Below are 14,110 nucleotides of genomic sequence, written 5' to 3' on the forward strand. Positions count from 1 at the left end.
TTTAAAGTGATTTATTGTAAAGCTAGAATTTTTTTTCTTAACGTGATAAACATTGTATCCTACTCTTTGCAATGGTATTGCACAGTGTAACCCTGAACCTCCTCTTCTGAGGTCCGCGCCTCTTCTACAAGTGCCCCCTAATCCGCTTGTTATGGAGACACGCATTTATCCATAGACATACGCAGTACGGCTTGGTCCCGCCCCCTACTCTCTCCTCAGGATTTGACTGACAGCAGCAGGAGCCAATGTAAATTCATGCTAATGCTGGATACAGGGAAATCCTACCAGTGAAGTAGAAGGCCTTGACAATAGATGCCAGGCTGGAGAGGTGTTCTGGAGAACCTTCCATTTCAGGAAATGTGCTCCTCAAAGGAGCAGAAGTTGCCAGTAACTTCTGCGGAACTTTGGGAGATCGAGTTCCTACATTGGTTGGACTGCTTTTAAAGTCTTTCCATCAGGGTGCATTCGGAGAGTGCCATGGCTGTTGCATACATTACCATCAAGGGGGCACAAGCAGTCACTTTGCTTTGAAGGAAGTGGATCTGATCTTGTCTTGGGCAACACTTTATGTTCCAACTCTCTTTGCTGTGTACATACCTGACGTGCAAAATTGCCAAGTTGATTTTCTCAGCTGTCAGCAGCTTGCTTTGGGAGAATGGGCTTTTCTTTGGAAGTATTCACAGAGATTTTTTTTGTGCTACGGAATGCCTGCTGTGAGTCTCTCGGCATCCACATTCGACAGCAAACTGGACAGATTTGTGCCCAGAATTGGGGAACCTCAGGCGCTTGCTTTGGATGCCATGGTGACTCCTTGGGATCAATTTTCTCTGATCTATACTTCCCTCCATTTCAGCTGCTTCTTCACAGGAGGAGGTCTTTCTGGTGAGTCTGATTTGTATCTGCTTGGCCAAGAAAAGTTTTATATGCTGATGCCATAAGTCTCTTGACAGATGAGCCATAGGCTCTTCCAGATTGGCACGATTTGCGGTTTTAGGGCCTGATCTTCATCCTGTTTTACTGTCACTAACTTTGACAGCATGACTTCTTATGCCCAAGTCCTGAAGGATAGGAGTGTTTCTGATTCTGAATCCTACCCTCCTCAAGACTAGAAAATCAATCGTCAGGAAAATGTGCCATCATATATGAGAAGCCTGTTTCTAGGGATGCACCAAGATTTTTTTGATTGGCAAGTACGAGTACCGATGCTTTCAGTCAAGTACTCACCAATACCAAGTACCGATACTTTGCAGTTCGATTTGCATCAATACAAGATGTATGGACGCTAATTCTATCTCACAGAATAGCATGCTATTCCTGTCCAAATCGCATACGTTTTCCCCACTTCTGAGTTCACACAGGAGCAGTGTGGGTAGCCTCCCTGCACTGATCTCATGGTGAGCGGAGAGTGGGAGAGAAGGGCGTGGTGTGGGGATATAAAACTTGGTGTCGGCCAGCAGAGGATGGAGGCAGGTGCTCCAGATTCTCAGCTGTAGGAGAGGAGAGAAAGCCGTTGGATTTGAAATCCCCACGGCCTTTTCTCCTTTCCTTCAGCTAAGAATCCAGAGCATCTGCCTCCATCCTCCACCTGATAGCCGACACCAGTATATACATCACCACATGCTCTTCTCTCCCACTCTGCACACAGCATAGGATCAGTGCAAGGAGGTTTCTTGCACCGCTCCTATGTGAACTCAGGCTATGACAAGCCTGAGTTCACACAGGAGCATTGAAGAAACCGCATGCGATTCGGACAGGAAAAGCATTCCTGTTCAAATTTCATGCTATTCTTTGCCCCACTTATTTCACCTGGTGAAAGCTTGTAATTTTCATCTCTGACTATCCTGTGGGGTGCATTTTGGCTTTTCTCCAATCTGATGTGGAGATGTCTTTCTCCCTTGAGTACCATCAAGAGAGAGAGCTCGACTTTGGCTGTTTCAAAGACCTATAGTGTCTCATTCCTTGGTTATAGCCCTTTATTTCAAGGTGTCTGTCAGGGTCCTGTCCACGGCAGAAGTTCTGGAAGATCTGGCATTTCTGCCAGTACCCTGTATGGCCACAGAAGCATGCATCAGCCTCAGTTTGGTACCAAACGGCCTTTGTAAGGAGGCTCATCACTTCCTCAAGTTGCTGGATGATCTCTAGCTCCCCGTGCCTTGTTCCTGTTTCCTGTGATTGTGACCTGTGATTTCCTGCTACTGACTTGGCTTGCTCCTGGACCTGTCTACTCGGATTTACCCCTGATCTGACCTCGGCTTGGCTTGGCTTACGGATACTCTCTCTCTTGCTCCTCTGTGTTTGACCTCGGCTATCCCATCTGACTACGTCTGCTCTGATTCCCACCTGGTACCTGACCTTGGCTTGAACCGACTACCCAGTAATCATCTAAATCCTGGAAGAGTTTGCATACCACGCACAGGCGCCTCCTGTCTGCAGACCTATCTTCGTGCACCAGCTGTGCTTCTGAGTGGACCACCAACCAGCACTCCTACAGGCGACCTGTGCAACTTTGAGCCTGACCCCCGCTGTCCTACTCTCAGGGGAGTCCGGAACTTAGCCGCAAGGGAAGCCCTCTCTCCATTGGCCTCCATCATCAGGTACCTGATAGTGTCACATGGATTGTTCTGTGTGGCCCACATTTTTTCCCTTAATTTTGGAACCTTAATTTTGGTCTTGTCAGTTAACAGCTGCCTTCTTTGAAACCTTCCAAGAGATTTCCTTGTTATTATTTTATGCAAGATTGTCTTTTTGGTTGTCATTACCCCTGCTTGCAGGGTTTTGGAGTTGGTTATGCTTTTTCTGCAGGGAACCCTTCCAGGATAAGGTGGTGGTGAGGCCTAGGTCCTCTTTACAAATAAATCTGAATGAACCCTTTGGACACTGCTATACACCATTACACATTTCTGGTAAAGTTTTGCATAAAAACAGGGATTTCTAGTTCACATATATTGCTATGCATGTTCAAGCTGGCCAACTGCATCAAAGTAATGTATCCCTGGCCAGTCCCTACTCTACTCTGCAAAATGTCACTTACTTGCTTATAGCATACTTTGGTGGACCTATGATGCTAATATGGAGTAGCCCGAAAACTGGAGAGCTACAGACTTTTTGTCCTAATCCCGAGCATCCTAAGGAGAAGGTGATTCACTCTCAAGTTTATTTAAAGTCTGCAACTTCTATTAACTGTGACCTGTGGGCCACATCTGGCCTGCTACAAGCAATATAAAAAGTGCAGTGCAACTAAAACACTCTTATTTCTACCTGACAGTATCCCTTATATCATATACAAGTAAATGTCATCTAAGAAAAATCTCAATAATTATAACATATACCATAAAACGTTCAATCGGTGTAGCAGCATATATTTGCATGAATTTATGGTGGAGTCACAGTAATATTCAGAAGACATTTTGGTTGTTACACAGAGATTTAAGTTTACAACACAGGGTTTCACTTTATTTATATGTTTGGAAAATGTATATATATATATATCAGGTAAAATAAGTATTGAATTGAGTTATGTGTAATAAAATGGAATGACACAGGAAAAAAGTATTGAACCACATGAAAGGGAGGTTCAAAAAGGCATGGAAAGCCAAGACACCAGCTAAAATCTATCAGTAATTAGAAAGCAATCCTGCCCCTTGTCAGTGCAAAATAATATCAGCTGGTTTAGTCTTAACTGATGGCATATAAAAAGGTGTCTCATTACCAAAGTGTCACACAAGAAACATCTCATGATGGTTAAAGTAAAGAGCTCTTTCAAGACCTTCGCAAACGTATTGTTGCAAAACATACTGATGGCATTGGTTACAGAAGGATTTCTAAACTTCTGAATGTTCCAGTGAGCACTGTTGGGGCCATAATCCGGAAGTGGAAAGACCATCATAAACTGGCAACGACCAGGTGCTTCTCACAAGATTTCTGACATAGGAGTGAAAAGAATTATCAGAAGAGTTGCCCAAGAGCCAAAGAGCACTTGTGGAGCACATCAGAAAGACCTGGATGTTAGCAGGTACAATTGTTTCAAAGAAAACTAAAAGTAATGCACAGGTCTGTATGCACGCTCACCATGCGAGACTCCGTTGCTGAAGAAAAAGCATGTTGAAGCTCGTTTAAAGTTTGCTGCACAACATTTAGACAAGCCTGTGAAATGCTGGGAGAATATAGTCCGGTCAGATGAGACCAAAACTGAACTCTTTGGATGTCATAATACACACCATGTTTGGAGTTCAAATGGCACTGCACATCACCCAAAAATTCCATACCATCAGTGAAGTTTGGAGGTGGGAACATCATGGTTTGGGGCTGTTTTTGAGCATACGATACTGGCAAACTTCATATCATTGAAGGAAGGATGAATGGAAAAATGTACCAAGACATTCTTGATAAAAAATCTGCTACCATCTACCAGGATGATAATGAAACAAGGGTGGAAATTTCAGCAAGACAATGATCCCTAACACAAAACCAAGCAAACTCTCAATTGGTTTCAAAGAAAGGAAAATAAATCTGCTAGAATGGCCCAGCCAATCACCTTAAAGCCAAAAGCAAATCCATGGAAAGAACTTAAGATCAGAGTTCATAGAAAAGGCCCACAGAACCTTCAAGATTTGAAGACTGTGTGGAATAATCATACCTGAGCAATGCATGCGACTAGTTTCTCCACACAGGAGGTGTCTTGCAGCTGTCATTACCAACAAAGGATTTTGTACGAAGTATTAAAAAAAAATTTCAGTTAGCATGTTCAGTACTTTTTCTCTGTTTCATTCCATTTTATTACACATAACTTAACCACTTGCCCTCCAGAGGATTTACCCCCCTTTCTGACCAGGCCATTAATTGCTATATGGCGCTGCATTACTTTAACTGACAATTGCGCAGTCATACACCCAAATTAAATTTACATCTTTTTTTTTTTCCCCACACATTTCCCAGCTTTCTTTTGGTGGTAATTGATCGCCTGTGCGGTTTTTATTTTTTTTTGCACTATAAACAAAAAAAGACCGACAATTTTGAGAGAAAAAAAACTATATTTTTTACATTTTGCTATTACACATGTCCAGTAAAAAAAATCAAATTTCGTCAAATTTAGGCCAAAATGTATTCTGCTACATGTCTTTGCTAAAAAAAAATTCCAATGCGTGTAAATTAATTGGTTTACATGAAAGTTGTAGCGTTTACAAATGGCAGTATATGTACTGGAATTTTTTTTTTTTTTTTACTAGTAATGGCGGAGATAAGCGACTTATAGCGGGACTGTGGCAGACATTCTTACACTGGGGGAGAACTGACTTGGTGTCACTGACATCCCCAGTGACACCAATACAGTGAATAGTGCTAATAAAATGCACTGACACTGTATTAATGGCACTGGGCAAGAAGGGGTTAACGTGGGGTGATCAAAGGGTTAACTGTGCTGTAGTACTATGAGGCTGCGCTGTGTTTCACTGTAAGAACACTGCTTTGTATGGCTCTACTATGCAGAGCCATACAAAACAGTATGCAGGAGCTGACGGGGGAGAGATCTGTGTTGTTTATACAAAGGTTTCTCCCCAGTCGGAGATACTCGGCGATCCCCAGCCAGGACCTGGTGATTGACAGCCAAGGCCGTGAATGGCGGCGCGGTTAGGTTGCGCGTGCCCCCTACCCGGAATTGTAAAATCACGTGTATATATACATGATTTTGCGCACCCGTGCTGCCCTGTAGCAGAATTTCTGCTATAGGGTGGTGCAGAAGCAGTTAATTTCTAAACATATTTGTTTTGGCGTCTTTCTATGTATGAATTGCATGGGTTGTTACCGACATATGGCGAAAATTTCACATCACTAGCACCTTTAGAAATATATTTACCTAGCTATATTCACTGAGCTTCTAGACAGTCTGAGGTGCAACCTGGCATCGTCGGGTGGACCGAAACTTGATATCTCAAAGGTGTTTTATTGGATTTAGGTCAGGTGAGTGTGGGAGCCATTCAATTGTATCAATTCCTTCATCCTCCAGGAACTGCCTGCATACTCTCGCCACATGAGGCCAGGCATTGTGGTGCACCAGGAGGAACCCAGGATCCACTGCACCAGCGTAGGGTTTGACAATGGGTCCAAGGATTTCATCCTGTTTACTGGCAGTCAGGGTTCCATTGTCTAGCCTGTAGAGGTCTGTGCATCCCTCCATGGATATGCCTCTCCAGACTATCACTGACCCACCACCAAAACGGTCATGCTGAACGATGTTACAGGCAACATAACCTTCTCCACGGCTTCTCCAGACCTTTTCACGTCTGTTATTTGCTCAGGGTGAACCTGCTCTCATCTGTGAAAAGCACAGGGTGCCAGTGGCGGACCTGCCAATTCTGGTGTTCAATGGCAAATGCCAATCGAGCTCTATGGTTCTGGGCAGTGAGCACAGGGCCCACTAGAGGACATCGAGCCCTCAGGCCATCCTCATGAAGTCTGTTTATGGTTGTTTGGTCAGAGACATTCACACCAGTGGCCTGCTGGAGGTCATTTTGTTGGGCTCTGGCACTGCTCATACTGTTCCACTTTTACTCTCTGATCTCCTTACTGTTTGCCAAAACTGGAGCCTCACTGAGTGGGCAGGGTTATAAGAGTACACTGTGGGGCTGTTCAAAGCAAAACGTTTGCCATAATCCAGTCACCTGAAGATAGGGGCATATAATCCATGGTCTAAGAATCAACTACCATGTCCAGTACTGTATGTCAAGTACCTGGCGATGGAGCCTGACATGGACAGGAAGGTGATCTCTTACACATCTGGCTCGGTTCCCCTGATAAAGTGACAGGAGGCATGAGAGCCTGGAGTGGCACGAGTGCCTGGCAGTTCTGACGATGACGGCAGCAGAAGAGACGTCTGAAGACTGAATTGTGACGCAGGCAAAGCAATCTGCTAGACAGTCATCAGGCACTTGGTAAGCTGGAAGGTTACGGACAACAGGTTCTTGGCAGGCTGAAGGAGTAAGAATGGCCATCACAGGCTCGACACAGAGCAGGGTCAGACAAGCCAGGTCAGACATATCAGGAACAGAGCAGCAGTCGGAAGAGTAGTCCAGTTTAGGCTGGAGTTGGCAATGGTAAGTGAAGAGACAGAAGGATCAGGCAGAGATGTGGTAAAAAAGAAAGCCAGGGGTCAGTTCAGGCAGAGTTCAAGTGTGGACAGAAGGATCAGGAACAGAAGCTAGGCTACTTGCTACCTGTTCTTGTGCCTGAACGCTGTAGTCCATAAGGCAAACTCCTAATGCAGCAGAAGTGTTTAAATAGCCCACTAGGCGCCAATCTAGTGGCGGGCGGGCATGCACATGAGTACGAGCACAGGTTCAGCTAACAGGAATTCTCCATCTGCATATAACTATGCGTCTGTGCACATTTGGCTTTCCTGACATTGGGTAACTGGAATTCTCCATCTGTCCATAACATTGCGCCTGGGCACGTTTCTCCTTTCCTGACACTGTACTTTAAGATATGGAGTTTACAGGTATGTGAGACCTGGTTCACACTAATGCTGTGTGGGAAACATAGCGAATCTTGTGCGTTTCCCACACCACATTGCAATCACACGGCATCCATGCGATCTGGTGTGGGTGTCAATGTTAAGTTAATCAGACCCTGAACAGATTGCAAGATGCAGTGCGATTGCCAGAATTGGCATCATATGGCATCCATGCGATTCGAATCAGGTGCGGGATAAAAAAGGGTCAGCACCATTTTGTTGTGGATGCGTTTTGAGCCATACAAAATGTATACCAAATTAAAAAGAAAAAAGCGCCACTTACAAAAAACACCAAAATGTCAGCAGCATATCCCACCCAAAATAAATTTTGGCAACAATAATCCTAATTAAAAGGTATGCGCTAATAACAAACTTATACAAAGGTGTATATCATCATCCAAAAAACATTAGTGTTTTAAATAAATAATTATAGTGTCCAAACATAAATTAGTGTCCAAAAAAAAATAAAATATATATATATATATATATATATCTTCAGTGACTTGAACCAATTGTGAAAAATCCACCACCAAAGGAGATTAAATGAACTCGCCAGAGCTAATGGCTGGTCAGATTATAAACCAGCAACAGCGCTTGTGCTCTGGGAGCAATGAACCCGATGTCCAAATAGATATGGTGATGTTTCAGATACTTCCAGATAATAATCACAGCCAAACAACTTTGCAGCCCAAGCTCTTATGATGAACTTCTCCACTCTTTCTCATACCTCCATGAGAGCATGCAGTACACTCAGGGACAAAAAAGAAAACATAATGGTGCAATACTTTTTTTTCATTTATCTCTTTAATAAAAAAGGTATAAGGAAATTCACAAACAAGGTGTCCAACAGACACCAGCTTCAATCGCAAAAAAGGGGTTGAGATACAGTTAACGCTCACCGCGGATCTCTCCCATACAGCACAGAACAGCAAGGCTCTCTAACGTCCACATCGAGTAGGCCACGCGGTGCGATTCCTGCGCGAATTACAGTGCCTTGAAAAAGTATTCATACCCTCTGAAATTTTCCACATTTTGTCATGTTACAACCAAAAACGTAAATGTGTTTTATTGGGATTTTATGTGATTAGACCAACACAAAGTGGCACATAAATGTGAAGTGGAAGGAAAATGATAAATGGTTTTGCAAATGTTTTACAAATAAATAACTGTAAAGTGTGGTGTGCATTTGTATTCAACCCCCTGAGTCAATGCTTTGTAGAACCACCTTTTGCTGCAATTACGGCTTCAAGCCTTTTTGGGGATGTCTCTTCTAGCTTTGCTCATTTACAGAGAGAAATTTTTGCCCATTCTTTGCACAATCGCTTAAGCTCTGTCAGATTGGATGGAGAGCTTCTGAGTAGCAGTTTTCAAGTCTTGCCACAGATTCTCAGTTGGATTCAGGTCTGGACTTTGACTGGGCCATTCTAACACATGAATATACTTTGATCTAAACCATTCCATTGTAGCTCTGGCTCTATGTTTAAGGTTGTTGTCCTGATAGAAGGTGAATAATCAAAAATATATGGTGCAGCGCTAAGCAACGTATGTACACCATATATTTTTTATTTGGCATATACACCTATAGGTATAGGATTGAGGTGCTAGCAGCTTCATCATTGTTTACAGGTCCATATATAAGCGCAGGGGGAACATTGATTCAGATCTGCTAGAAGGTGAACCTCGGCTCCAGTCTCAAGTCTTTTGCAGACGCTTAACAGGGTTTCTTCAAAGATTGCCTTATATTTGGCTCCATCCATTTTTCTCATTAACTCTGACCAGCTTCCCTGTCCCTGCTGAAGAAAAGCATTTCCACAACATGATGCCTCCACCACCATGTTTCACGGTGGGGATGGTGTGTTCAGGGTGATGAGCGTTTTGCTTTTAGGCCAAAAAGTTCAATTTTGGTCTCATCTGACCAGAGCACCTTCTTCCACATGTTTGCTGTGTCCACCACATGGCTTCTTGCAAACTGAAAACGGGACTTCTTATGGCTTTCTTCCAACAATGGCTTTCTTCTTGCCACTCTTCCATAAAGGCCAGATTTGTGGAGTGCACGACTAATAGTTTTCCTGTGGACAGATTCCCCCACCTGAGCTGTGGATTTCTGCAGCTCCTCCAGAATTACCATGGGCCTCTTGGCTGCTTCTCTGATTAATGCTCTCCTTTCCTAGCCTGTTAGTTGAGGTGGACGGCCATGTCTTGTTAGGTTTGTAGTTGTGACATACTCTTTCCATTTTCGGATGATGGATTGAACAGTGCTCCGTGAGATGTTCAAACCTTTTTTATAACCTAATCCTGCATTAAACTTCTTCACCACTTTATCCCTGACCTGTCTGGTGTGTTCCTTGGCCTTCATGATGCTGTTTGTTCACTAAAGTTCTCTAGCAAACCTCTAAAGGCTTCATAGAACAGCTGTATTTATACTGAGATTAAATTAAACACAGCTGGATTCTTATTTTCTAATTAAGTGACTTTTGATGGCAATTGGTTCCATTAAATTTTTAGTTAGGGGTATCAGAGTAAAGGGGGATGAATACAAATTCACGCCACATTTTCAGATATTTATTTGTAAAAAATTTTAAAAACCATTTATCATTTTCCTTCCACTTCAGAAATATGTGCCACTTTGTGTTGGTCTACAACATAAAATCCCAATAAAATACATTTACGTTTTTGGTTGTAACATGACAAAATGTGGAAAATGTCAAGCGGTATGAATACTTTTTCAAGGAGCTGTACATGTGATGTCCCGAACTGCTCAAGTGTGACCCTAAACTGAAAATTCCTATTTTTTCGGTCCCCAAATATTTCTAAAATGTTCAGTGTTTCCCTCATACTGAAAAGTCCGGAGACCCCTGCTGCAAAGGAAAGGGAACAGTCTTCATGCTATCACAGCATTTATATGTCTTTAATCTGAACCTCAGATAAACAGTGAAACACACAGATATTGCATGCAAGGGAACTATTTCATCTACCACAGGGACTGCAGGAGATGAAGTAAAATTTTAAATTATTACACTGCTTGAATTAAAGAGAAAAAAATTAGGATGTGTTCACTTTTTATATCTGCCTGTAGTTTGGCTTTAATGAGTCTTTATAGTAGACCTGCACTGATAAAATATGTAGACTACCTTTTCTGAGCTTGCCTTTTTAAAAAAAATGCTAGTTGCCTGGCTTTATTGCTTTCTGAACCACTGACCTAGAACAGTTTATCAGGAGTTCTGATGATTTTGTTGATGACAGAATTTGAAAAAGTTTTCCTTCTAACTTTGGAGATATAAGGAATACTGTCTTATTTTTCATCTGTCACTTAGCTGCTGCACCAGTTCCCCCCTCACTCGCTCCTCCCCTCTCATGTCGTAGGCGAGCACCAGATGGATTTATTCTCATTTCTTTCCTCTTCATTAATGTAAATTGCTCCATCTCCCTCAATCCTTTTGTCTGGGAGCCTTTTGAATACTTTGATACCTTTGTGATTTGCGTACACAGTTGAAGTGATCCTTTGTGAGATGACAGTGTCTCAGAACAATTTTGAGGGGGCTGCAACAGTGTTAGAGATTGTGGCACCTTTCTAAAGGACATATGTGACCCCATACCGGTGATACTTGATATCTAATACCTGCTTCTCATTCTGAAAAGGGGGGGATATAACCCTATGGTTTTGGGTATGATTTTAAAGATAGACCTGTAGATTCCAAAGCAAGTCTTAAATAACTGATACAAAAGAAAAATGCATGGCTGAAAGTATGACTAATACCTTTCCTTGAAGTCCTTGGAAGACCTCTTATCAAATAAAGAATATTTCTACTTTGAGATGTGACGAGCAGAATGTTGACAGATTGAATTTTTTGTCCTCTGTTCAAACTGTAAAGGTATCCATAAGCATGAAATTCGTACCTAAAAGTGCAACACATATGGATTTTGGATCTTTATCCTGGTTGTAGTTAACTGCTGATTGGTTTGCAGCACCTTTTGTTTACGTTTATCAGCTTGGTTTGAGTGCTTTGGTTATCGCAGAATTCAGCAAATACAAAATTAATTAAACAGTATGGAGTACAGGGCTGTAGTCATGAAAATGGGTTATATGTAGTTTACCTCAGGTGATTGGACACTGATGAAAAACTTTATAGGGCTACCCTGAGTGCATGCTTATACCACCCCATCCACTTAGTGAAACTCCAGTTTTTTGGTAGTGTCCCTAGGTCAGGGGTCTGCAACCTTTAAGACATAAAGAGCCACTTGGACCCGTTTCCGAGAGGGAAAAAAAGACTGGGAGCCGCAAAACCATTGCAACATTTAAAACAAATCCGACACTGCATATATTGCGAAAAGCGCTCTGGTCATGAAGGGGGTTTAAGGGCCCAGTAAGCAAAGGGTTAACCAGGGCCACAGTGTATCGTCATAATCACAATCATAGCCTTAGGTCAGTGGTGGGCAACCTTTTTTTTCAACTGAGCCAAATCTCGCCAAAACCACGATTGAAATTTATTTTGAGAGAAACATTTTTAAAACTGAAAATACATCCCCCATATAGTAATTCATCCCCCATAGTAATTCATCCCCCATATAGTAATTCATCCCCCCATAGTAATTCATCCCCCATATAGCAATTCATCCCCCCTATAGTAATTCATCCCCCATATAGTAATTCATCCCCCATAGTAATTCATCCCCCATATAGTAATTCATCCCCCATATAGTAATTCATCCCCCATATAGTAATTAATTCATCCCCCATATAGTAATTCATCCCCCATATAGTAATACATCCCCCATAGTAATTCATCCCCCATATAGTAATTCATCCCCCCTATAGTATTTCATCCCCCCTATAGTATTTCATCCCCCCTATAGTAATTCATCCCTCCTATAGTAATTCATCCCCCATATAGTAATTCATCCCCCATAGTAATTCATCCCCCCTATAGTAATTCATCCCCCCTGTGTCAATTCACTTACCTTTGCTCCGCGCGTTCCTCTAGCTGTGTTCCCGCGCCGTTCTGGTCTTCAGGGCGGACTGTGAGAGGAGAGGAGTTCGTCACGCTGCCCCGCCTACATCCTGACAGCCAATGTTTGGAGGAGGGAGGGGAGCGGGCGCCTGGCACATAGAAGAGCTGCATTAAAAGAGCCGCGGCTTGCCGACCCTATTGCCTGTCACCTGGTGGGCAGTGTGCTCCGGAGCCGCAGGAAAGGTGAAAAAGAGCCGCATGCGGCTCCGGAGCCGCGGGTTGCCGACACCCGCCCTAGGTGATGGACCTCTTCTGCTTTTGGAGAAGTTTTTTCTTTTTAGAATATGCATGGTTGGGATGAAAGGTGCCGACATCCTGGGTGAGTGAGCTCATCATCCACCCACTGTGACTGAATTCTCCGAACTCCCTTGTTTCTCTCTTCTTCCTGTGAGTACATTGATGTAAGGGGGACTCAGAGAGCATAGAGACCCCCTTACATCAGAGCTCCCTCTTAAATCAGGGTTCCCAGAGCACCCTTTACATCAGAGTTCACCTTTACATTAGAGTCCACAGGGCTCCCCCTTATAGTGTAAGTGGACATTCTGCAGACTCGAATGTAAGGGAGACCTCTGTGAACTCTGATATAAGGGGGGCTCTAGGAACCCTGATTATTGGGAAATGCTGGGAACTCTGATGTAAGTGGGGACTCTGGTTACCAGAGACCTTCTTATTATTATTATTATTATTATACAGTATTTATAAAGCGCCAATAGTTCACTCAGCGCTGTACATTACAAAGGGGGACAGAACATGTGACAGAACAATACCAATACAATGCAAAACATGAGGGGATCGAGGGCCCTGCTCTTTCGAGCTTACAATCTTTATAACAAAGTTCCCGTTTACACCAGAGTCTGCAGCATTCCCCTTTGCATCCCAGTGTACCCCCTTAATTCAGATTCTGCAGTCCCCCCTTACAGTGGAACCCTGCAGAGTCAGGTGTAAAGGAGAACTCTGCAGATTCAGATGTAAGGGAATACACTGTGGATTTAGATGTAAGGGGAAACTCTGTAGACCCTGATCTAAGGGGGGTCTCTTGTGATTAAATCCATACGATTAAATACATAAAAGTGCAGCGCTTAAATTGACAAATAATCATAGGAAAACGGTGAAAAATGTGTAAAAAAAAAAAAAAAAAATAGTCCATTCAAAATTAAAGGAAACGTCCCAGAGGCTGTGATGACATAAAAGATATCCAAGGACAGTTGCTGTGTCACCAAACACTCATACAGAAGGCTTACCAGAAAGGCATGACCCCCTATTAAGAGTGGTCAATTGCGCTTTGTTAAACAACCCAGAAAGCTGAATCCTCCTCCAGATCACCAAAGAGCAGATAAAGAACTTCCAAAGAATGGAACTTAATTAGGGTAGCTAACCCACTTAGGGTAAGGCTTGGACTAGTAGTGGGAAACATGCAAAGAAAGAGCGATCCACAGAGTGTAAAACCATAATCACAGCATTTATTTAAAGCACAGTTACACTCACATGTATGCAAACATCATTGGGCATTATTTGGCAAAAAAAATCCAAATTTGCCAGTTTCCAAAATGGCTGCCGGCCATTCGCTAATGGACTATTATTTGACACATTTTTCACT

The 14,110-nt window shown here is 42.9% G+C and overlaps 1 protein-coding gene across 1 annotated transcript in view; it reads left to right on the forward strand.

Annotated features, from left to right (window-relative positions):
• GPAT2 (glycerol-3-phosphate acyltransferase 2, mitochondrial) overlaps positions 1 to 14,110 on the forward strand; it is a 102,520-nt gene that overhangs the window by 38,915 nt on the left and 49,495 nt on the right. The gene's annotated exons all lie outside the window — the stretch shown is intronic.

The sequence above is a fragment of the Staurois parvus genome, unplaced genomic scaffold, assembly GCF_062004578.1.
Source record: "Staurois parvus isolate SC_StPar_1 unplaced genomic scaffold, SC_StPar_1.0 ptg000276l, whole genome shotgun sequence".
Lineage (NCBI taxonomy): Eukaryota > Metazoa > Chordata > Amphibia > Anura > Ranidae > Staurois > Staurois parvus.